At 50.8% G+C, this 24,284-nt stretch overlaps 1 protein-coding gene across 7 annotated transcripts in view; it reads right to left on the bottom strand.

Moving 5' to 3' along the window:
• LINGO1 (leucine rich repeat and Ig domain containing 1) overlaps positions 1-24,284 on the bottom strand; it is a 142,455-nt gene that overhangs the window by 62,074 nt on the left and 56,097 nt on the right. For 4 of the 7 annotated variants that reach the window (XM_065076219.1, XM_065076220.1, XM_065076217.1 and 1 more), the window contains one exon: positions 741-911. The exons of the other annotated variants lie outside the window; for them this stretch is intronic. The gene's annotated coding sequence lies outside the window, so the exon portion shown is untranslated. The remainder of the gene's footprint in view (positions 1-740; positions 912-24,284) is intronic. 7 annotated transcript variants of the gene reach the window in all.

Below are 24,284 nucleotides of genomic sequence, written 5' to 3'. Positions count from 1 at the left end.
ACACCCTCCCACACCAAAGCACATAAACCCCCACGTTTTGCAGCCACCACCTCCCCGCTCTGCGCTGCTGAGGACACGGCTCCCCGCTCTGGGGACTGCCCAAAGCCCACGGGACTGCCCAGCAACCCTGGTGTGACACCTGTTCCTCCAGCTTTCAACGCAACAGCAACATATTCTGAGGATTTGAGCTGGAAAAATACGGTGAAGGGAGATTTGTTTATGTTTTTCCTGTTTCGGTGGCCAAATTGAGAAAAGAAAGTAATTCAGGTTGCCTAAGGTATTTCTTTTACTTTGCTAAATTTTCAAACCCCAGCAATAATCTGGGGCTGAATGAAGCATTTTTTTTTTGGTCTGAAGTGAAGCTTTCGTTTTGTTTGTAGGTGGTTTCCCCCCCACTGAAAAAAAAAGCTCTAGAAAAAATCAAAATGAAATGTCATCTCGAAACAGATGGCTGAAAGGTTTCATTTTGAAAATGTCAAAATGAAACTTTTCAATGTTTCACTTTTTTTTTTTTTCCCCCAGCCAAAACCACTTGCTAAATACAACCTGAATTCGTGAGCTGTTTCTGTTGACTGAAACCTGAATTATTCGGTGCATAAGCTGTTCCCTCAAGTCTTTTTTTGCATGCCTGCGTACACACCCCACACTGCGCATCCCGCTGCAGCGGGGAGGGAAAGCGGGCAGCGAGCTCTCCTCCAGAGAAGTGGCACAGAAAGAAGAGCAAAAGGCCATGGACTCACCGTGGCAGCAGAGCTCGGCAGCTCCGTTTCGGGTGCTGGAGGGGCTTCTGGCGCAGCGGGGGGAGAGGCGGGCGCTGCAGCCCCTGGCGGAAAGGACAGGGTGGCCCTGCCGCTCTCATGGGACCCAACGCAGAGCAGCGGGGCACCTTGCTCAGCCCTGGACACACAGCCCTGCAAGACAGGAGGACAGGGAGAGCATAAGAAGGTGCTCAAGGGAGAAACATCCCATTTGGGCAGAAAGGGAGGGAGGTTTGGGGGTCTGAGGACAAGTACATTTAAGCGATCAGGGCAAGGTAGCAGCAGCACGCAGCTCTGGAGCACTGGTTGGCCAGTGTCAGGTCTGTTCCCCAATTCTACTCCATGCAGCAGTTTTCATCTCCCCTTGTCCTGCTCCCAAGGTGCACCAGCCCATCTGCTCACCAGCACAGGGCTTTCCATGCCAGTGGCCACACAGGAGTGGCCTATCCCCCAGCTGGGTCCCTAGGTGACACCGTGATGCTGCCGGGCAATGAGCCTGTGGAACCACACACACAAGGCTCCCACTCTCAGCAAGCAGGAGTCAGGTTTTGGCTGCAAAGTTCAAAGTCTAAGAATTCTCAAGACAAGGGAAGTTCAGCAGCCCACAATTCCACCTTGAATTCAGAGCTTCAACACACAGGAGCGGAAATATTTTAAATTTGTTTTAAATTTGCTATTGCTCCCCGGAGAGCTGCAGGATTCCCAGGGTGCAGCAGCTGCGCGCAGCAGAAAGAAGTGAAACAGGCCAGGCTCAGGAGAGAGTTTAAAAAAGAATAACACACACAACAAACCCCAAACCTTTAATCCAACCCGAAGTCAGAAAGTCACAGTTATAAAAACCTGGTTTATGTTCCACAGAAAGCCAGGTAAGAAAGTCACAAGCCACAAAATCCCACAAAAACGAGAGTTGGCTCCTAAACCCAAAATCCACAAGTCAGGTACAGAGTTCAGGTTAGAAACTTGGGTTCATTTTCTTTTCCCTTTTGCCTCTGGCTCAGCTGAGGGGCAGCAGCACAGAGATGCCACAGGAGCTTTACCCTTCCCGTACAAGCACCCACCACAAAATGCTGAGGCTGGTGTCAGGAAACCTGTTTTTGTGAGATCACTAGCCTGATTGCTAGATGAAAGAGGATTAGATGAAGCTTAGACTAAGCATCTCAACAGCATCAAGCTATAAGATGACGCTCAGCCATTGCTGCTGCTAAGGTACCACAGAGACAGATTTATCTGCTAAGAGAGAAAAAAGTCTTATTTCCAAGAGTCCTCCTCCTTGGCATGAGGAGGGGTATTTGCCAGGCCCTCGGCTGGAGGCTCCGTGTCCGCAGAGCGGGGCAGACCTGCCTGCCCACAGCAGGACCCTGCCGGATGGAGTCACACAGATTATGAGAGGCAGACCTGCTCCAAACTCAAACCTCCTCCCAAGTTCAGGGGGCAGCAATCGGAAATTAAGCCCATCTGTTCCTAAAATATTGTGCTCACAGAGAGGTGAGGAGGCTGAGAATCTGAGCTAGAAAGAAATCAAAAGCGCCAGAGGCAGCAAGCTGCCCGTCAGGGAAGGGAGGCTACATCTCAGGCCCGTTGCTGCAATGAGTTTAGAGATCTCAGTCTAGACCTCTATTAGATTTCATGAGCAAGCGAGTTGCAGCAGCACATGGATTCCCCTACATTAACCCACCCCAGTAGGGATGGGATAAGGCACTTGAGGCTCCCCAGACCTCAACGATAAGCTGCATGGGGTGAAGGTGAGGGAAGGGAAACTGAGGCAGCCCCGGGGGCGTGCGGGCTGGCAGGCGGTGCCATGCCAGCTCTGGAGCTCCCACCGCCAACCTCACCCGTAAGCCACGCGGCTGCGCCGATCCCAGCCCCAGCAAGCGCGCCTCGTCATGTGGAATGGCGTTTCAGAAAAGAATATTAAGTGATCAATCAGCATTAAAAACAGCCAGTTTTCATGCGTTTAAAATAAAACGTCTCCCTTTTTTCCTCCCTCTGAGCCCACTTTTCACTTTAAGAATCTCCCTACATTTTTTTCTACCTCTACTCCAAACAAACTCTGCTGTCAAGCTCAAACACTCACTTTGCATTTCTGCCACACTCATTCAAATACATCATTCAGAATCAAACTAAACCTTTGCATTTTCCCCTTCTCCCTTGAAGAAATGATGCTAAACCATTTTTTGCTTGGTTCCTGCTAAAAGCCAGGACAGCAGGGTGTTGGCTGGGAGCAGAGGCGTGGGAGGTAGTGGCCAGGTGGGATCTGGAAGTGCTGTCTACAAAGCACCTCTTGGTGCCAGGACAGTCAAAAAAAGCAATTTTCACACAACCTTTATCCCTGAGAGACGGAAATAACATGTGAGCAGAATGGGATCAGGCGCGGGGAGGCTGAGGGAGATTTAGGAGCAGGTCCTGAGCACCACTCAGGGTGCCTAGACCCTGGCCAGGAAAGGAGGCACATTCAGCGTCAGGAACAAGACAGGAGTACCTGGTCCATCATGTTTGCAAGGAGTAGAAACTCAGATTTAGCAAAGAGTATTTATGAGTATTGAGGAAAATAAAGCCATGCCACAGAGAATAACGGGCCTTTCCTGTGGCTGGCAGCTGAATGGAATAAATCTATCCACTGGGCATAAATTGTTTAAGCAAAAAAATCCCTCTCAACTTGAATATTTTGCAAGAAAAATAGCAACAAAAAAAGGAGAGAAAACTCTGAACCGTCATAATTTCTCTCATCAAGGTCAGAGCTGTTATTCTCTCTGTGAAGGAAGAAAAAAACACCTTTCACTAGTAAGTTTAGCCAAAAGAAATGAAACATTTGGGAAGTGCATGCATTACTGCCTGGACTGACCTGCCTGGCCACGGCTACAGCAGTCCAGGGGAGCAGCCTTGTGTCAGAGCAAAGGATCTCCAGCCTCCTCAGTTATTATGCAGAGGCTGTGCTAAGGTTGCTGCTTTAGTGCACTGCAGGCACTAAATTAAGGGGACATTTACAACCCACAATGCAGAGAAGCAGCTGCTAAAGGTGGCCACAGTGAATGACTTCACCTCTGGGAGAAGTGTTGTGCAAAATCTCAGCCAGGAGAGATCAAGATGGGAAAACAAGCCCTTCCTCCCACCTACTGCAGGACAACGCCAGGGCACCTCTGGGCACCTGGGGAAGAGGGGACCAGTAACAACCTGCTCTGCTCAGCACCAGACAAGGGCTTGGAGACCTGCCCTGCTTGGAGGGGATGGAAAACGCACAGAAGTTTTGTCCAGTTTGCAGAGTCCTAGCATGACAAACCACACCACTCCCACTCAGCTGGAGAAAATCCAGGGATCTCCCCAGAAATGAAGCTTCCCCAGACCAAGCCTTGCCCAGGCCCCACACGGCACAGGTCAGCAAAACAGTTGTCTAGAGCATCAAGCAGCTCCTGGTGGCAAAAGAAGTCCTGGTGCCTCCTCAGCTTTTTTCACTGCCCTTGATAGCCAAGCTGGCTGCAGCTGCCAAAAAGAGGGCGGCACAGGGTGACAGCTCCTATGGCACCGCTCCTTTCCTCCTTCCACAGCTCTGCCAAGCCCAACTCACCAGGGCTTTCCACCCAGCACTGCTCCTTCCTCAGCAGGAACAGCCAACTTTAGCACTGGCCAAAGCCCAGCGTGTCTGCACAGGTGAGCCAGCCTTGTCCTGCGCTTCCCATCTTCCGCGGTGCCATGGCAGTGCCCAGCTTGTGTGCAGATGAGCAGCACCAGGACCTTCTCCCTGTAGATCCAGGGATGCACCAAGCCGTGCTTGGCCGTGCAAAAAAGGGGACAGCTCGTGGTGGTAGCTGGCACAGAGCTACCGCAGCCCAAGGACCAAGCCTGCAGGCAGACTCCTCCTGGAACAACACAAGAGCAGGTATGAGCCAACACACACCGGAGATGAGGAGAAAGGGGTTAACTCAGCTCCGCCAACATGAACGCAGGAGGCTGCACAGGAAGGGGATCTCAAGGTCGCAATGCGCCGTGCCGACCAGCACACAGGTTGGCTTTCATCAATAATTCAGCGTGCTGGGTTGCAAGCACAACCATGGAGGGGCTGCGACTGGAGGGGGCATTTCAACCCAAGCAGAGGGAATGGTGATGGGTGGGAGGGCACCCCTGCACAGGACCACAGGGCACTGGGCACCAGGGAAACTGGCCCTGTCCCTCTCCAGAAAGCACAAATGGCATCATGCTCACATCCTTGCAGCTTGTAGATCCTTTTGAAAAAATTAACCTCAATGAATTAACACCCTGACCCCCCCAAAATCAGGTTGTTTTGTGCTAGTAGGAATTTACAGCTCCATGGAGACCTCTCCTTCCTGTAGCACAGCCAAGACCCTGCAGCTCCCGTGTCTTTGGGAACTGCATGCTTGAGCATGCACAGAGTTACTGCACCTGACACAGGAATTGGCAGGGGACTATTTCTGGCTTTTATTGTGGAGCAAGTCAGACCAGTGGGTCATTAATTGTCTCCTTCACCCTTTAAATGTGCAACAGGTGGAATTCAAAGGTCTTAAACTCCTCTGAAAGATCAGCCCTGAGCCTGGAGGGCTGCCCAGGGCAAGGGATCCTGCCATCTCAACCCTAAGACTGTGCAACAGGCCCCTAGGCGAGCATCCGATGAGCCATGGGGAACCCGAAGTAATGGCCAAGGCCAGTTACGGGAATAGAATTGGCTCCAGCTGAGCAAATGTAACTTTCCATCACTTTGCAACCAGCCAGCCATCCTGCAGGCCAGCTGGCTGCCCTGTCAGCCTGCCTTCCATCCATTTGAAGTGTCCAGATAACACAAATGCTTCACAAGACTCGCTCAAGAAGGCTTGGGAGAGTTATTATCCAAAGCCAGGTGGCTGGATTTGACCCAAATCTTAGGCAAGTGATTAAAATGATTGGCATTTTTTTGGAAAGAAAACTGCTGTGCTGTACCTGCCATCCATCTTCAGAAAACCATTAACTGCGCAATCACAAAGCTGAACACACCTGTAAGGCTACATAAGCACTTGCAGACTTGTGTCTGCAGCTCTGGACCAGCCACCCCCTGCAGGCTCCAAAATGGGGTGCTTGGGCCAAGAGGCTCCTCTTGAGCATCATGTTAGCATGCCTGAGCAGCTCTTGCTGCAGGATCAGGGCTGGGATACCCAGTCCTGGGGATGACTGTTGAATTGCTGGTCTGTGTGTCCCATGGCTTGGATGAATTTCACCCCATGGGTCTGTTCTGGCTGGGAACAGTTTGTCACAAAACTGCCTTTGCTTAGGATCTGGATTCAGGTCCTATGAAGGCCCCTCTGCTCCTATGGGACTCTAACACTGCCAGCCAAGAACAAGGTATCATCTTCCCCTTTAACTACATATGCTAAAAATCAAGTTTCTTTTCTTTCAAAGCAAAGGAAACTAAAGGCAGCAGCATCTCCAGGTGAGCAGAGCATGACAGCAGCTACCAAATGACACCAACCACTCCCACCATCTCCCACATCCTCCCTGCCAGTGCTGTCCCCATGCTGGAACAAGGCAGGGCAGGAGCAGGGGAAGCTGCTCCCAGGTACACTGGGCTCTCAGGCCAGCTTTTCTGCTTGCTAGGGTAGGAGGACACCCCACTCCCTCTTCTGGGTTCAATGCCGAAACCCCAAAATCAGCTATCGGCCCCTCACAGATTAAGGGAATGTAGGTAAGGACAAGCCCTGCCTGTCTGATGAACCAGCACAGCCCCACCAGCCCGCACTGCCTTGCTTCTGTTTGATCACATTGCTCCAAGAACGGACAACCCAGGATTTACAAACTGGGGATGTTGTGTGGCCTCAGGGTCATTTCACATGTCCTTGCCCTTGGAGGTTACACCATCCAGGAACCTCTGGGGAGCCAAGAGAGGTCACTCAGTTTTATGTCCTGTACATAACCAGTCTGTGCCAAATGCTCAGCCAGGGCACCAGCATGGAAGCTGCCAAACTTGCTGCGCTGAGAACTTGAACTGTGCTTAGATGGGGATCCCAAACAGGGTAAAATCTGCATTTAATACCTATTATCCTAACATCTCCCCATCTGTCCGCTTCCCTCACATGGCTGCAACTGCAGTGTGCCAGGGCTGCCTGATATCAATGGCACTTTAATTTCATCATTCCCAACTTATTTAGAGCAATTAGGAGGCAATGAGCACATGCCGGGGGCCAGGATGCACTTGAACAGCATCCAAGGGTTACCGCAGTTTCGCAGGAGACCTTCAGATGGAATTATCAGTCTGCAAAAAAACTTAAATAAAAAGGAAGACAATCCCCAAAGGGAGGATAAAGTTCTCCTTGGTCCTACAGGTCCCTTTTTAATTTGAAATCAGCTGACAGAAATATAAAGAGATTATATTCCTCATTTAATTAGTAAAGATACAGCATCACAGGTTGGAAGACAGACATAGATGCTTTGCCTGAGCACCTGGCTGGAGAAATGATCACGGGAGCAAGGCAGGGATTCCTGCGAGGTCGATTACCCAATTCCACCACAGGCAAGCAAGTTTTGCCATTCACTTTTCTGGAAGGAGAGGTTAAAAAACTAAGCAGTTTTAAAAATCCTACCCAGAAAGGCAAAAGCAAAAAGTAAGCTGCTTCTCTCTAGTGATTTCTGCTGGATGGTAGGAGCACTGCATAAAGCCAGTACTACCAAAAAAAGCCAGCCTGCAGTCTGTCTTCCCAGCGTCCCCATTTCATGCAAGGCAGGTGAGCTGCCAAAGGAGGGGACGGCTCCTCACTTCATATTTAGCCACATGCCCACACTCCTCCCACACAGGCTCTTTAAATGACTGCCTGCGTGAGAAAGGCAATGGCCTATTTTTTACTGAGCAGCTCAGTACAGCCTCCACCTTGGAGCACGGCGCGCACAGGTCTTATTTAGGATGCTTCAGACACATCCGGAGGGACTTCGGGAACGGTCTGCAGAAAGAGAAGACTGAGTGGGCAACTTGAGTCACTTCATTGCTTACAGAAGTGTGCACAAGCCTCTTCCATTTGAACAAAACTCAGCACAGCTCCTGTTGACTCTGGGGATTGCAGGAAAGTGCATCTTCTCTAGTATCCTCCACTGATGCAGAATAACCGCACACCACCTTTCTCAGCCAAGCTTACCGAAAGAGGGATCATCCCTGCAGCTGTGATCCCAACCTCTGATCCTGGCAATTCCTCCACTGAGCAGGAGGAGCCAAGAGCTGCTCTAATCCGCTCTGATGGGTGAGGGCCAGGGAGGAGATTAGCCTCCTCCCAAGAAGGAGAAAGCAACACAAGACATGTGAGGGGAGAGATGCATGCGCACGCGTGCAATGCCCTGAAGACACACGATTACAGCTGGCTGCAAAACTCAGCTCCAAACTCATTGCCAAAGAACCTGACTCACACAGAAAAGTCAACCCTGCACCATCTACCACACATGGGGAGAGGAGGAGGTAAGCACAGGAGTTACAGGAGACCCTGGTCCAGATTCAAAATAGACTCAGGTTTTCGCTTGAGCCCTGTCCCCTCGAGGAAGCCACTTTGTTGTCAAACAAGGGCCTCTGCACAAAGATCCACATATGCTGAGGCTGAGAAGGGTCATTGCAAGGCAAGGACATGCCCTGCTATTTTCCTTATTGATGCTGGTAAAAGGTGCTGGTTTGCACCCCAAAAGCACAGAGCCTCTGCTCATCTACCCAGCAGCACAGCCCAGGTCACACAAGCATGTCCTGTGCTGTCCTTCCAGTGAGCCTCTATCTGCATGCCGGACACAACACCCACCCTGGGCTCCCTTTGCTCTCCCAGTCCCACCTTTCTGGTCACAACAGCTCTCTGCGATGTCACCAGCAAGGTGCCTGCTGATGGTTCAGATGCCCTGAGCCATCTCTGAAAACAGCCCCAGTATTACAGCTGCAAGATGCTAATGGCTCCTGGTTGCTGCACCACAGTGACTGACAGCACTTTCACCTCTCTCCATCGGGGCATTTATTTTCCAGGAGATAAAAGCCACAAAGTGGATGCAGCACGGGCGATGTTATTCCACAGGACTTCTGATGCCGTCAGCAACCACATGCACAGCAGTTCCTCAGGATGGCAGGGAGAAGGGTTCATAGGAATAATATGTAAAGTGCCAAAATATGAACTGCTAATAAGATGTATTTTCAAATGTCAACAAGTCATGATCTATTGATCTTGCACCAGAAGCTTGACTGTTTCTGTGTAACACTAATCTATGCCACTTACACATTCTGGGAACTGCAGACTGAATGAGTGCCACTACATTAAAAGTAGGTATCACAATTATTAACTTCTAGGGTGCCAAACCAGCAAGGTGCTGAAGAGCCAATCCAAAATAACAACGGCTGCACAACCTGCTGGCAGCATCCATGCACATGTGAGCTGGAGCACATTGGTGCAGCAGCGCGGGACAGGGGCACGAGGATGGAGCAGTCTCTGCTCTCAGGGTAACAGCCCTGCACAGGGAGAAGCCAGTTTTGGTGCAGACAGGAACAGGAGCTAAATCCTACCCTGAATCCAGGGAATCCCAGGAAATAAAGTGTTCCTAACCCCATCCAACACACAGCTAGGGCCTGAGAGTCCCTTGCAAGCTGCTGTGGGGCTGTGACACACAGCCAATGCAAGGTGCTGCTGGTGACACCTCCTGGACTGGCTAAAGCCCTTAGGAGCACCTGCAATTCCTCATGGTGGTCACCCCAAACCCGAGAGCATGATTCTGGTAGGAACTCTAGAAATAAGTTTTTTAGCAGACAGCTTTTGCAAAAGTTGAAAATGCTGCAATGGGACTTCGGCCAAATATTTTAGATCCCTTTTAAAAACAAGGCCAATCCACAGTCACTTCTAACAATCTCATTGACTGTTTTTTCACTGAGTGCTAACAGAGACAAGTTGTCTCCTTTAGGCCACTATATCATGGCTGAGAGCATCAAGAGGGGAAGATGATGGGCTTGGAGAGGAAGAACATCCTTCCTTTGCTCCACTTCAGCTGCTAATAGGCATGCCAGAGCGCTCTGAATAGCATAACATTAGTGCTGCATAAAAGCAATAAAGCCCTAAAAAACCACATTACATATTTACTGAACTACACACCACACAAAAGACTGTCCCCGGGACACGACACGAGGACTTGGAACCACAAAGCCAAGGGCTGTAAAAAGCACCAGGCTGTGCAGATATCCACAGTGCCCATGGCCAGAGTGTGAGTGCACGCGAGAGCTGGGCACGCAGGAGCACGGCTGCAGGATAATTGCATTTAACCAAAGGAAGTGGCATAAAACGCTCGGTATCCTCTGTCAGAAACTTGGGCAAGCCCCAACCATCAGGCACAGAGTCCGCAGAGCAATCGGCATCCACACGAGGAATGCAGTGTCCAGGGTGAGAGCTGCTGCTGTGCCAGTGCACAGCCCTGGCTGCTGCCTGCCTGGCACCCACCCCCAGCTTCCCTCCACTCCTTTGTTTTAACGTCCAGCACTTCAAAATCTTCACTCCTAAGCTCAATGAGCTGTCATTTCCAAATGCCTCTTGCTCACACGAAAGGGAACTGCATGAAATGCTGTTTGATATTTTCCAATCACCGTCATTGTGGCACAGGCCTGATGTAGAGCCTTCAGCGGTAAATTCACACGACAATTTTGGTGGAATGAAATAAGTATTTTCTAAAAGACCTTTTTCTCCCCTTGCTCCCAGCACCTGGCAGGCCTACAGCATGTTTCCATAGCATATGGCAAGGTCACCTGGCCCTGCTCTGCCACCACAAAGGGCTATCAAACGTACCTTGGTTGGAGAGGTGAGGTCCCCACCAGCTGGTGGCCTGTGGCAGGAGGACAAGACAACAGATGTGCTGGGACAGAAGTGGAGAACTGGAAGGGGTCAGAGGCAGAGAGGGGGAACCTCCCTCTGTGCTAATGCTGGAGAAGTGGAGTCAGAGAACTTTTGGATGCATGTTTCCCCCCTGCCCTCAGAAAGGGCAGATTTGCTAGATCAGCCGATCTTTGCAGGGGAGCCTTGCCCTTATTGGCAAGCAGGAGAGGCTCAGCTCCCCCCTTGTAGGTGAGCTGACAGAGTGGCACAGAAAAGCCAAGTACACATCTGACTCAAAATGTACTCTCAGCTGCTAGAAGTCTGGGATGAGCAGGAGCCCATTGCACCCAGCAGGACCAAGTGCAGGAGCAAGCACCCTCCAGGTGGTCTGTGGTCCCCGCCTGCCACCGCTGTGACACCCAGGGCACAGATCCAGAGCACAGCACTAAAACAACCTCAAACACGTGGCACCTATCTGCCCAGTCCCCTGCTGCTGGGAACATGGCAGCAACCTGTGAGCAAAACCCAGCGAACACCCTAACCACACATGCATCTCTCCCTCCATGAAAGTAGGTCCACTTTTTGAAGGCTCCTTCTGGAGAAGGTCTTCCCCAACACAGCTTGCAAAGGTGCAACTAGCGTGCAAAATCACAGAGGAACTGGCATGCCTGCAAAGCCCACCGCTGCCTGAGAGCACAGCTCTGAGCCTTTACCCCACGCAAGCCAGCCACAGCCAAGCCGCAAGCCCCCACAGCCCCCACGACTGGGCACACAACTGGGGACTGGCAGGGAGATGAGATGCAATGCCTCAGAAGTTTTGCGAGTTATTGAGTCACACTGAACAGCTCTGACCTTTTCAATATTCTGTATTTTTATTGGCTGCCCATTTCCCCCCGATCCCCACAGGCCCATTAGACAGCGAGCAGAGCTGAAGGCAGCTCCAGCAGCCAATGCCGCTGCACAGCGCTGCAAAGGTCAGAGACACCGAGGCTGAGCAAAGCTGCTCTCGGGAGGGCAGTTATAGTGGGACAGGAGCACTCCTTGGCCGATGCAGGCTGCAGACCAGGAACTATTTCTCAGGGGCCTTTCCTTCTGTGAGATCGCTGGGGCACCACAAACCCCCACCAGACTGTTGCTGCAGGAGGACCTGCCATAGAAGCACCCTTGGTACAGATACTTGCAATAAATACCCCACAACACAGAAAAGCACAAGCCTGGGCTGTGCTCCTACACCAGAGATACCAGCAAGGGGTGAGGCTGCAAAAATGGTCTCAACTGGACAGAGAGCCTCAAGGCTCCCACCCAGGTGCTGCCAACAGGGAGAAGACCAAGAACATCTCTGTGTCTCTGGCACACTAGAATAGGGAAAGCAACAACCCAAGGTGATTACCACACATCTTCAGTAGGTAGGAGACCGTCTGGAGTCCAGGCCCTGCCTGAAGCATTCAGAGGAGCAAAAGGAAAATTGAGCCCTGCTAGCAGGCTGCAAGGCAGACAAATGCAGCATGACACCAGGCAGGGACAGCACACGCACAGCTCCTTCTCTCACAGCCTTTTCAGCAACCACAGTCCAGCCCAGCCCTCTTACATGAGACAAGAGCATGATACCCCCTCCCTGAAGACCTGGGACCCTCTCTGCCTGCTCTGGGGGGGAGAAAGACAAGCCCCAGGAGTTCACCTTCCTCCCAGACACAGGCTCCAGCCCCAGGAGGACACCACAAGCCCTCAACAAGGCTGCAGATTCTGGGCAGGACCACAGGTGGATAAAACACATGTAAACCCAGCCTGGTTCTCCATGCTGGTCCTCAGCACACCCAGAGTTATAAACACAGTACATTGATAGAGCCCAACTCCAAAGACACACGCTAGGAACCCCAACCAGTGAGCTAACAGCAAGGTGGTAGGAAAACCAGTGCCCTTCTAGAGCTCAGTCCTCTACTGTGAGGTCAAACTCACCTTGTGGCTTCAGAAACATGTCCCCTGGAGCACAACAGCTAGCTGCAGAAGGTGCCCTCCCCAGTGTGCCCAGGGCTCCAAACACAGCAGACAGAAGCGCGTGCTGCAGCCAGGTCCATCAACAGCAACAAACCAGGTCCAGAAGCCCCGTGAACAGCCCAGGCTGAGGACAGAGCTAGAGACACATCCACACTCAGGAAAGGAGAGAAAGAGCTAACCCTGAGCTTCAAAATGGTTCCCAGAGCTGGGTTAGGTGGGGGCTCCAGGTGTGGCTGCTTAGGGCAATTAAGACCCTTAAGCAATTACCTCATCTCACAGCAGCTGGGCTCAATGTCCATGCCCTCCTTGCCCATATGGTAGTAGATGACCATGTTTTGCCAGCATGGGCAGACAAAGCAATGGAGCTGCCTGCCTGCCCCAAGGGCAGAGCCACCAATGACAGGAGCTATTGGATGAGCCCCAGACTTCTTATTTGTTCATAAATGTTCAAAACCAGAGGAAATAGGTGGCAAATGCTTCATTTCTATCAACATGTAATGCCAGAGTGAACACTGCCTGGGCTACCATGGGTGGCCATGTGGGATTTGGGTAAACAGTACTTGCCGAGCTTCTCCTTTGTCAGTATGAAAACACACCCCAAAAAATCTCAGATAATGAAGGACATAAATAAAGAAGCAACAGCTATAAACAGCCCAGGAAAGAGTAGGGAGGAAGGGGCTGAGCTGCCCAGTGGGGGTGAGGGTGGTGGAGCCCCTTGAGATGAACACTAAGGGTTAAAAGCTGCAACAGCTCCTTTCCAAGGAACAGAAAATATCACAGCTCTGGCAACACGTACTCAGATTTTTTAAAAATAATGTTAGATTTTTAGGGTGTTTTTTTTTTTTTAAAAAAAAAAGGATCTGGGCAAAGGAGTGCATTGACATTAGCGACAGATGGGATGGAAAAATTTTTGTTTGGAAAAAAATATCTTCTTTTGAGTCATATGCATTCAGAAAGGAAAACAACTTAACCCCTCCTGTCCCCCTCCAACATGGAGCTGTAACGTGGCAGCAAAGAGCCAAATCCTCCGTGGCTACAGGGATGGACCCCTGGCCCTTCAGGTCAACAGAGGCCAGAGCTGGAAGGACCAGAGACAGGGTAGAGATGTCCTACAAAAAAGCCTATTTATTCTTCCCTGGAAGGCAGTAAAGGCAAAGCAGCATTCAGCCCTCCCTGTTAAACTCACATGGCCTGGCTCAGGAAAGATGTCACCCTCACAACCCCGGCATCGTGGGGCCGTGGCAATGGCAAGTCCCGGGAGCCGTATTATCACCTCCCTCTTGGTTTCACTTGGCCAAGTCCAACCCTCGGTCCAGGGACCCCAGCAGCTCTTGAGCAGCATCTACCGTGTGTAATCTCAGAGTAGGGACGGGCTTTGCAAGAGCTTTGCTCAGGCTGCAGAGACGAGGAGCGTCAGGGAGACGAGACCTGGGGAAGACAGGATTTATATCGGAAAGCGGAGCCAAGCGAGGAGCTGTGCTTGCCTGGAGAAGGCGGGGAGAGAGAAGGAGTGAGGGGCAGGAGGAGGGCCGGGATGAAGAGTGGGGTAGGGGAGGGAATTACAAAGTGTTTGCCCTTGTGGTGAAACCAGTTGGAGATGAACTCCCACCACTGCTGTTTTGACAGCCCAAACGCACTCGCTCGCACAATATCTCTGTCTTGTTAAAGGTAATTACAGTTCTTCCTGTGTAATGAGATGGTTTTTAAAGGCCATTCAAAAGAAATTTTCTATAATGAGGTTAAGGGTTTTATGGTGTAATACATCAAGGGTGCTGGTAATTGGTCGGATCCAGGCAGCATCCTGAAGCGGGGAGATAGGAGGTTCTGTGAATAATAGGCTAGCAGAGAGTGCAGAGTCTCCAAAATGTTTTGGTTTTGCAGAGGAGGGAGAATAAAAGTGGAGGAAGGAGGGAAGAAAAGTGAGAAAGGCAAAGGCAGAGAGATCCAGACTTGCACGCCACCCCCGCCTGCTCCATCTGGAGAGGGGAAGAGCAGAAGGCTTTGCCCGCGCAGGGGTCTCCCCGCTGCGCACGCAGGCACAGCTGCGGTGGGCTGAACGCCACGCGGCTGCAGTGGAACCTGCTCCTGCCTCCTGCTTCCCTCTGACAAGCCACGGGTCCGTGTGTTCAGCGGCAGCTCCCCGGCACTGCTGCCGAAAGCCTGCAGCATTTCCATGTGTTCAGAGCCAGCTGATGGTGGCTGAGACACTGCTGTGGGTGAACAACAGGGAGCCAAGCTCCAAGAGTGGCTATTTTCATGCCAGTCCTGAACCGCGAGCCACAGGTGCTAGAACTTCATAGCAAAGCTTGTTCTCTCGGGATCTCCAGCCCACTTGTTCGCAGTGAAGAGGCAGGAGTGGCAGCGGAGAGACAAGTACCTGAACTCTGGGAAGCTTAAGTGCTCATCTGATTGAAAAATCAGCCTTTAGATGCGTGGAGGTTCACCCACCACGTGTGCCGGCAATGCTGAAGGAGTCAGACAAGTGTGCTGGTGATGGCAGGGGAGGATGCTCATTACTCCCACCTCCTCCACAAGGACTGCTGGCTCGGGCAGTTAGGGGGAAATGACTGAACCCCAGCTTCCCTAATAAACCTGAATTTTCCCTCAGCACATCATTTGATCCTCCTGTGAACTTCAAAAGATGTTTGAATAGGGGCATTTTTTTGCTTGTTTTAGTTTTCCAAAGAGTTATCTGGCTATACATTTGCTTTATAGTCCATAACTTGTCCTTAGCAACCGCCAGGCCCAAGCTTTGGATCATGATATAGTGTCTCAGTGGGGCAGTAGAATTGATTTCCCAAGGGATGGACTCATGCCAGGGCATGTGGGGCTGGCACTGAAGTTCTTTGATTATCTGGCACAGCTGGACATGGGAATTTGCAGGCAAATCCTGAAAAATCCTGAGCAGATGCTACTTCACGTTGCTACACTGCAGCTGGACAAACTGCTGCAAAGGACATGGCCCTGGGACACAAACCCCTAATTTAGGTCCCTGGCCTTAGTCCCTTCTGAACTTTCTGGTGCTTTTTGCCCCTATCTAGTCCTGCAAATTGCACAACAACTGCTGGACCCTCAGGAAACAGTTTTTAATGGCTGGAACAAAGAGGTCCCGCTTGGCTGAGGCAGTAACAAAGGTGCATGTTTCATTTCTGCAGACAGTGAAGTCCCATGTTTGAGCATCTCTAAACTCCACACTGAGGAACGAGCTGTGCACTGACCCACACGTCTTGGCACCAAGCAGGGCTCCCCAGTTTGGGGCCAGGCAACGCGAGGCAGGTCTGTGGGGCAGATGCCATGTGTCTGCTTTTGGGAGGGAGCATGAGCCTGCCCTGGCTCCTCGAAACACTTCCCAAGCCCTCGCTTTCAAACCACACTAAGTGCATTTTGCAAGATGCCACCAGTCACTGGGTAACACACACTACTCACCTTATTCTGCCTGAAGAGTTGCATTTAATATCCTGCCTATTTATGTTTTTTAAAGACCAATTAAATATTAAAGGCATTTATCAAGGCTTAAGGCTGCAGTGAGTATAACAACGCAGATGCCAACGATGCCAATGCGTGTGGTTTTGGCGGGAGGTGCAAGGGCAGCCATGGGTTTCTGTGCAGCTCTGCCCTGCACAGTGGGGACACAGGTGGCCCTGGGGACTCGAGAGGGGACAGTACTGCCCTTTTCAGCTCCAGGCCTCTGCTTTGGACCCCAGCTAGGCAGGCGCAGAGAGCTGTGACTGTCTGAGAGGCGCCCGCTCTCAGGATGCGTCCCCACCTGGGATGTGAAAGCTCCTGATCATGTACCAAACCCTTCCTCTGCTCTGGAAACCTGAATTCACAAATAAAGCTGCTTTGGGAACTTGTCAGCTAAATGTGTTTTCATCAGTAAATACCAGTTTGTCGAAATGCAAAGCCTTCCAATAGTGACAAATTATCCATTTCACAAAAATTCTGGAAAAATGCTCAGGAGGTCAAAATGTCCCATTTTTGACACACTGAAAATGAAAGAAAATAATTTTCTAGGTTAATAAATCTAAGGTAATTTATAGTTTTGCAAGAAGAACTAGAAATGAAAAAGCAGCTATCAAAATGTTTTGAAATTATTTAAAAAAAAACCTTATTCAGTGGAATCAAAAGAGGGATTTTTTCAAGATTATTTTTCTTTTACTGCTTTTGGAAGTTTACATCTCTGTTCCTGTTTCTGGTGTTGCTGGTTGTTCTATCTCAACAATTGCAGCATTTGGGAGATGCTTCCTCAGCTAGTTCTGGTCTCGCTAACACAACCCCCGATGCATCATCGCTGTTATTGACATTACAACAGATGCCAGAGGCCTCCGCCAAGCTCCACTGCCCAGGAGGCTCCAGGTGAGCGTGCCTGCAGACACCCATCCCTCTCCCACTTCGAGTGCCAGCCCTGCCGCCAACAGGGAGCAAGGAAGACTCATGGGATCAGCCATCACCCTCGTGAGCCGGCGGCACGACACGGGGCAGATGCAGGTGACAGGGTTCCCATGGAGCTCAGAGGCGTCTGGCTGTGCCCAGGTGCCCCGTTCAGCAAACCCCAAACAGATGGAGAAGCAGTGAGCCTTTGGATGCAGAGCAGATGACAGCACTGAGCGGGGAGCAGAGAAGAGGAGCACTTTCCTTGCCCTCCTTGTTCCCCTCAGCCTGGCGAGATGCAGTTATGGCCCACCCCAAATCCGCAGCAGCATCACACACTGGTACCCCACATGGGAGAGCCAAACCTCTCCATTGGACAGCATAAAACCTGCAGGCCTGGAAAATGAGTATACTGCTCCATATGACACCCCTTCTGCCACCATTTGGCATGGACGGCTTCCTCATGGCCACCCCACCACCGGTGTCCCCATCTCCCGGTACCCTGTGCTTTGGGGTGGGCTGTGAGGGGCTGGCTGGGGCTTGGCGGCCGGTGTGCAGGTGAACACGTGCTTTGCAACAGACATCTGTGCAGAGATAAAGGCAGCAGAAAGGGAAAATATGCTGATAGAAATAAAGGAGGCTGAGATAATGAAGCAACATCCAACATTTCCAGCGATGAGTAATAGGCAGGCAGATCAAACAGGCCCCGTTATGGGTAGCAGGGAGAGAGGGAGCCAGCCGGTCCCCTCCCTCTCCACGCACGCTTCTTCCCCCTCTCTCTCCTCTCCTCCCTCCTCCTGCATAAATCTTTCATCCAGAATAACATCTCTCTTCATAAGGAGAGAAAGAATTAAATATTTCACGAGACTGCAGTCAATCTTGCAGGGCCCTTCTGTTGACATTTCAAACACATATTTGACATTGCTTTCTCATTCTCTCCCAGCGAAGAGCTCTGCAGAAAGCCCATTACCCCCTGCAAGGAGGGGATGCCGTGGGCTGTTCAAGCCACGTGAATGCGAAATGAGGTGGAGGGAGCAGCCCTCTACCACCCTGCCTCCACTTTGCCAGCACACTGGGAAACATCATCACAAGGCTGGTGGGAAAAGCCCAGAGCCATGCCAAAGGGGTAACCCTCCCCTGGCTCCTTGTACAGGGAGTCTCAGTCGCAGCTGGAGCACCCAAGGGTGGGGAAGCCTCAGCCCCGTGCAAGAATCAGGCAGGAGAAAGGTGGAGAGATATTACTTCTTCAGCATCAACACATCCAAGTGTCTCTCAAACACGTAAGTCGTCTTCAATAGCTTCCTGGGTGCCAAGAACCCCAGCTGCTCTCTGTGCTGCTGCCAAAATCCCCGGCATTCCGCTCACATCCCAGGAGGCACAAATCTGCAGCACACAGGGTGTTTGCAGCAGGGTTGGACAGGGCTGGGTGGCATGTCCCCATGAGCCACCAGCACAGCGTTGCCCTGACCGTAGCACGCCATGGCAGCGTGCAAAGATGCCGGGTTCAAGCTGTCACCTCCTGTTAGTGCTTCTCCGGCAGTTGTCTCTGATCCCTGCGGCCCCTCCGCATCCTCTCCCAGCCTGCTCTCCCGAGAGGGAAAAATGGCAACGGCATCACTGGTTTCTCCTCTGTGATGCCTCCAAACAAGATACGGACAAGGAGACGCTTTGAAGCAGAGACACGAGGTAACGTTTGCAAAACAGAAGGAAAACCACATCTCGCCCCTGAAGTCTCTGACCCAAGGCACCCGCTGCCCCTTCCAGCCCCTGTGCTAACGCCAGCCTCACGGAGAGCCAGCGCCCGCAGAAACTGGGAGAATCAGAAGCAATTTCAAGGAGGGACCCTGACCCTGACTGCACTTACCATCCCACATCGCAGCCACGGGTCCCAGGAGGCGCTCAGGACCTGTGGACAGGTTCCTGCTCTGCAGCCACAGCAGCAAAGAGCTGCAGACAGGAGCAATAGGGAAGGTTCATAGTTCATCAGGAGAGCTGGATGGATTTGAAGAGCCTTCTCCTATTTAATGAGGTTTTACAAATTGTTTCTAAGGTCCTGCAATTCCCCCCGTGTGTCAGTTGAACAAATTTGTTCCTTCTTTTTAAGATCTGTATTTAAAGATACATTTAGTCCCCCTGTTAAAATACTTCCCGATTCCTAATAAAATTACAGAACTAAGATTCTCATCTAGTTTTACCCCTCTGACTCAAACTCTTACTGTAACCTTTGAGCCTTCTTTAGATCAGCAGAGACTGATGTTTGGAGATCAAAAGGAAAGATTTATGATCACCGGTATTTCCCGTAGAAACACCCACGACCCACACAAGCTCCTGCAATGAGACCCACTGGCTAGAAATTAAAGCCAGGCAATTTCTGGCTGGAAAGGAGACACCACTGTCCAAGAGCAAAGGAAACAGAATAACAGAGCTGTCTACAAAGAGCACGTTCTTCTGCCCCCTCAGACCTTTCAGCCCAAAGCAAAGCTGCTAAAAGCAAAGCTGGGGACACCAGCGGGTACCCAGACTGCGAGTCCAACACGGCCACTGCCAGCCTGGGGACTGTCCCCAAGGCCCGGGTGGAAGCCCAGTACCGCACAGGAGGGTGAGCTGAGATGGTGCCATTGATTTCTGCTGGCATCAAAGCTCCAGGAAGAGAAAAATCTCTCACGTTGCAAGGAAGGATTTTGCATTGAAGCATTAATGTGCTAGTTCTCTTCTCTGCTAATTTTTGCTTTGTCAAAGCTACTGGAAAGTATTTCTTATGACTGACAAAGCGGTGGAATTTATGAATAGGCAAATTAAGAATAAAGAGGGAAGAAATAAGTCTGTTGATAAAAAAGCTGAATAATTCAGTTGAGGATCAGTTACTTGAGTCGATTCCCCCAGAATTTGAATGAAATAATTCTTACTTAAGTAAGTTTGTCTTTTGGTTTGAAAACCTGCGAGCCGGAAAGCAACATATTTGCATTTTGCTTTCCAATACATAAACTGAGACTTCATTTTGTAGGCTTTCTTGTTGAATAATCTGCTCTAATTTAATTGGAATTTGAATCCTATAAAAAGCATTTTCTACTTAGTTTTCTACTGATCTTGGGTATTGAGATTTTGTGATCTGAAAAAGCAATATGTCTGTGTTTGCTTATTACCATACTCAGAGGAGTTTCATTGTTTTCCTGTTTTCTGCTGAATAATCTGTTGAATCTAAAATGCAGTTTTGACTTAGGTCCTTATTGATATTTTTATTTTATAATGTTATAATATGAAGAGCTACTTGTTTGTATTTTATGCTGGGCAGTGTTTTCTATTGAGCAACAAGGGGTTTGATTCTGTCAATGTTTACAGGAGTAACTGAGTCAACAGAATTAGTCATACAATTAGCTTTACCTGGTCCTAATAGCCAGATATTGAAAACATTAAAGCTGCAGAGGGGTGTCTATGGGACAAGTGAAGAGGGTGTAGACACATAATCTTTCTCAGCTCCTCTCTTCAACTTGAGATGCTCAAATGCCTTTATAACTCTGTCCCAAAGCTCGTAGTTCTATGGAAAATGGGACAGGTTGGAAAAAATAAGCAACAATACAGTTTAGATTCGGTTATAGCCGCCTAGGCAGAGCCACTTGTTCCTGCCCAGCTTGGACCCAACAATCCCAGGGCACAGGGTCAGCTGGGAATGCAAAAGGGAACTGAGCCAAGAAAATCCACATTAGGAGCCCAACAGGTGCTGCCGGGGTTACAGCTCTTCTGGGAGATGGGTAGAGTCCACGCATCCAACACAACTGCGCTGCACCAAGCCCAAGGCCCAGACCCACCAAAACTGAAATTAAGCAACTGCACACATGGAAATCCCTCTGCGGGCCTGGGCCAAAGCCCTGCCTGGGGAAAACCAGTCCTGTCTCATCTCTCGGTCTCGCTAACATAAACTCTGCCATGGCCTGGAGTGCCTGATCGCTTCCAGGATAAGTACAACCTGCCACCTAACTTGATCACAGCAGCAACCAACAGAAATTAAAATAAATTTATACACGTAATAATCACACAGCTCTGGGTTATCAATAATACAAGAGCAGCTTGTGAGAAAGCAGAAGACTGAATGAATCCATACCCCGTTCCTGTTCGGCAATAGCCGATCATAATTCACAGCAGCAGATAAACACGGCTGCCCGTGAACGGTGGCAGCTTGCTGCTTGGAAACAAAATGGACAGCAGGAGTGCTAGGGGGAATATAGCATTTTATTCAGTGCATCAACAGAAATGGATTAATATAAGACAGAGATCCTTTGAGCAATGTCTGGGTAAAATATCACCGAGAGGACAGGAAAGCTACATTGACTGTGAAATAATTCCAAAGGGCAATATCATAATTTTGGTATCCCTTCTGTCCCATGGGTGTTATTTCACCACTCCTGTCATCAAAACAAAGCCATGCAACGCTACAGACCCAATTCACTGCGTCGGAGGCTTGCAGACTGATTTCTTGCAGCCAGGCTGTGTCACTCACGGGTGCAGGGACACGTGTGGCAGCTCGGGTTCCTGCTGCTCCCGTGGTGTGACACCAGCGCCAGGCTCAGCGTGGCCCTGGCAGGCACCGGGGACGCGTGGGTCTGCGTGGGGGTGAAGGGCACTGGCTGGCTTATCCAGATGCTGAGGGCACTGTGGCATGACCTTCAGCAGGGGAAGAAAAGACTTATTTGGCTCCCTTACAAGCAGCCACAAATCCCCCTGACCTCAGCAGGAGTGGTGCCGCCATTCTGCAGGGCAGAATTCGATTTCAAGAGTTTAGAGTTCAATGCCAATCATTTATACATGCATAATCCTCCACTTAACTACAAGCAGCCATGTGCTGGTGTGGCTCAGAGGCTTTAGCAGGAAGAGCCCAGGATGTCCACAGTTCTCATCAGATGCAAATCCACCAAAGGTCTGTGCTGAGCCCTCCAATGTGCCCCTCGCCAGTGCTGTGCCAGTGAAATCTCCCTCTCGCTGTGCACTCTTGCAGAGCCATCCTGAGAGCTCCTACACTTGTGGGTCTGCTTGTTTGCTTCACATTTGCTTTTCTATCACCCTGCTTTGAAAACCAGAGCTGTGAGTTATAGCTGCGAGGGGAGGAGACCCTCCCGCTGCCCGTGCGCACTGGGCTCCCTTGCTTGCCGCGAGTGACAGCACAATTTAGGATCACCACAGTGGTTTCATGTTAACAATCAAATCGCAGAAGGCGACAGCAAACGCTGGTAGGGCTCAGAGGCTTGGCTGGTTGCTGAAGGCAGGAGGAGAAATGTGTCAGGATGAAAAAAAACCAGAAAGAGCCAAGCTGAGATGGGGTGGGTGCCAGTGCACATGGGGCACGTCGCTGCTTCTGCTGAGCGGGACGTGCCGCGGGGCCCAGGACAGCCCTACCTGTGAGTTTGCACACACACCAGCACACGGCCTCGTGTGTTCAGGTGTGAACAAACCGCCCCTGGGCACAAGGAACCATGTAGTCAGATGCATTCAGCATGCGTCCTTGGCACACACACGTGCATACACATCTATGTAAGACGCTGTAGCAGAAAGCCCCTGCTCCAGACTTCAGTCAATAAGCAGATGGCTCCCCAGCACTGTAATTTTACAACATTACAGCTTCTGCTCTGCTCATGCGGTAAACATTTTCTGGCTTATTACATGAAAAAAGGTGGCTACCGTGGCTTTGCAAAATTATACATCTCCTACCTTATCTGTTTACTGAACACTTTTGGGGTGGAGGGAGGGAAGAGCATTTCTATTTTTGATTTACATCCTGCAGGACACAGATCTTTCCCTGGATCCCAGTGGGTTTTTGCTTCTTGTTTGCCTCTATCCAGATTGTTAGAGCTCTGTCACTCTTTGCAGGGAACCCAGAGATGGAAGGCTGTTATGCACACTTCAAGGGGTTGCAGTTGCACGCTGGTAAACATGAGAGAGAGAGGGATTTCTGGTGGTATTAGAAACCACAAGATATCTGCAGATGTAAGTGTTTCTGGAGGCAGCAGGTCGGGCCGTTAGCAGAGCAATTAGACCTGGTGCTATTCCCAGCCCTGCCACTGCCCTGCAAGTCCCCATGGAGGAGTGGCTGGTGCCTGTGTCCCACCCATCCATGGGTGGCAGCCCCACGGCACCTGTGGGTCCTTGTATCCCACCCTCCAGCCAAGCCATCGTGCATTTCCACCAGGGCCTGACAAGCTGGGGAAAGGAGATGATCTGCAGGATATGGCACAGTGCCTTGCTTTACATGTACTGCAATTACCATTCTGGCATTTTCCCTGTGTTCGGAATAAGAATGTCAATAAGGAACAAGTTATTAAACCAGCAAGAGAGTGGAAATGGCAGGAGCTCCCGGAGGCTTGGGGACCTGGGCGTTACTGCAAATTCAGCCCATTCCCGCTGGCTTTGGGGCAGGGGGTCAGGGCTTGCTCTCCATGGTCACACCCGAGGCCACCATTAGCCCGACCCGTCAGGGGCTCCCCAGTCCAGCATGGCACTGAAACACTGGAGCGAGTCCAGCAGGGAGCCAGCGGGACGGTTGGGGGCTGAAGCACGTGGTGCACGAGGAGAAGTTGGGTTTTCAGCCTCCAGGCAAGACCTTACTGCCCTCCCCACTCCCCACAATCCTGAGGCTGTCTTGGGAATTATATTTTTACTTCTTAATGAGACTTTTCAGTCCCTTTTACTTGCCTTTTCCTTTCCAAGTCTTTACTTGGTGCCCTGCTGAGCTCTGTCTCTCCACCAGCACTGCCAGACCCCCCTCGGGGAGCAACATTTCCAAAGGAAGCAAAGCAATTCCCCACCATCGCTCAACCTCGGGGCTCCTGCATCAAGCAAAGCTCTGGGCAAAGGGCAGCCCTGGCACTGTGGGCACCAGAGGAGACCACACCATGCTGCAGGGCGCAGGAGGAGGATAACAAGGGGAGAGGGATGTTCAGAGCCAGAAGTGGGCAGGTTTTCTCACATGGGGCCCAGCAGGCAGCATGAGGGCAGGGTCTGGATGCTGACAGAGCCTGGCAGCAGTTACAGCCCAGCCCAAGGAGCTGGGCCAAGTGTGGCACCAGTGGAACCCTCCTGTTGGGGGACTGCTCTCCTGCACTTACAGTGCCTCCTGCTCCCTGTTTTCAATTATCAAAGCGAAACAACAGAAAAAAAGAAAAAACAAACCTCCAGGAATTAATTAATGATTCATGTTGGAGCTTTGGCAAACCTCGCTTTGCAGAAGTTCAAAGCAGGAACAATAAGTATCTGGCAAGGAGGAGGTAAGCGACGGGTGCTTGGCGGCGTATGGTGCGGAGTGCTGGCAGAGCATCCTGACATGGCTGGGGACAAGGGAATGGCACCACCGAGCCACCCCAAGCCTAATGTCACACCCCACTTGACT

Source organism: Columba livia, chromosome 11 (assembly GCF_036013475.1).
Source record: "Columba livia isolate bColLiv1 breed racing homer chromosome 11, bColLiv1.pat.W.v2, whole genome shotgun sequence".
Taxonomy (NCBI): domain Eukaryota; kingdom Metazoa; phylum Chordata; class Aves; order Columbiformes; family Columbidae; genus Columba; species Columba livia.
Note: the sequence above shows the minus strand (reverse complement) of the source record. Positions and strands in the feature narration are given on the sequence as shown.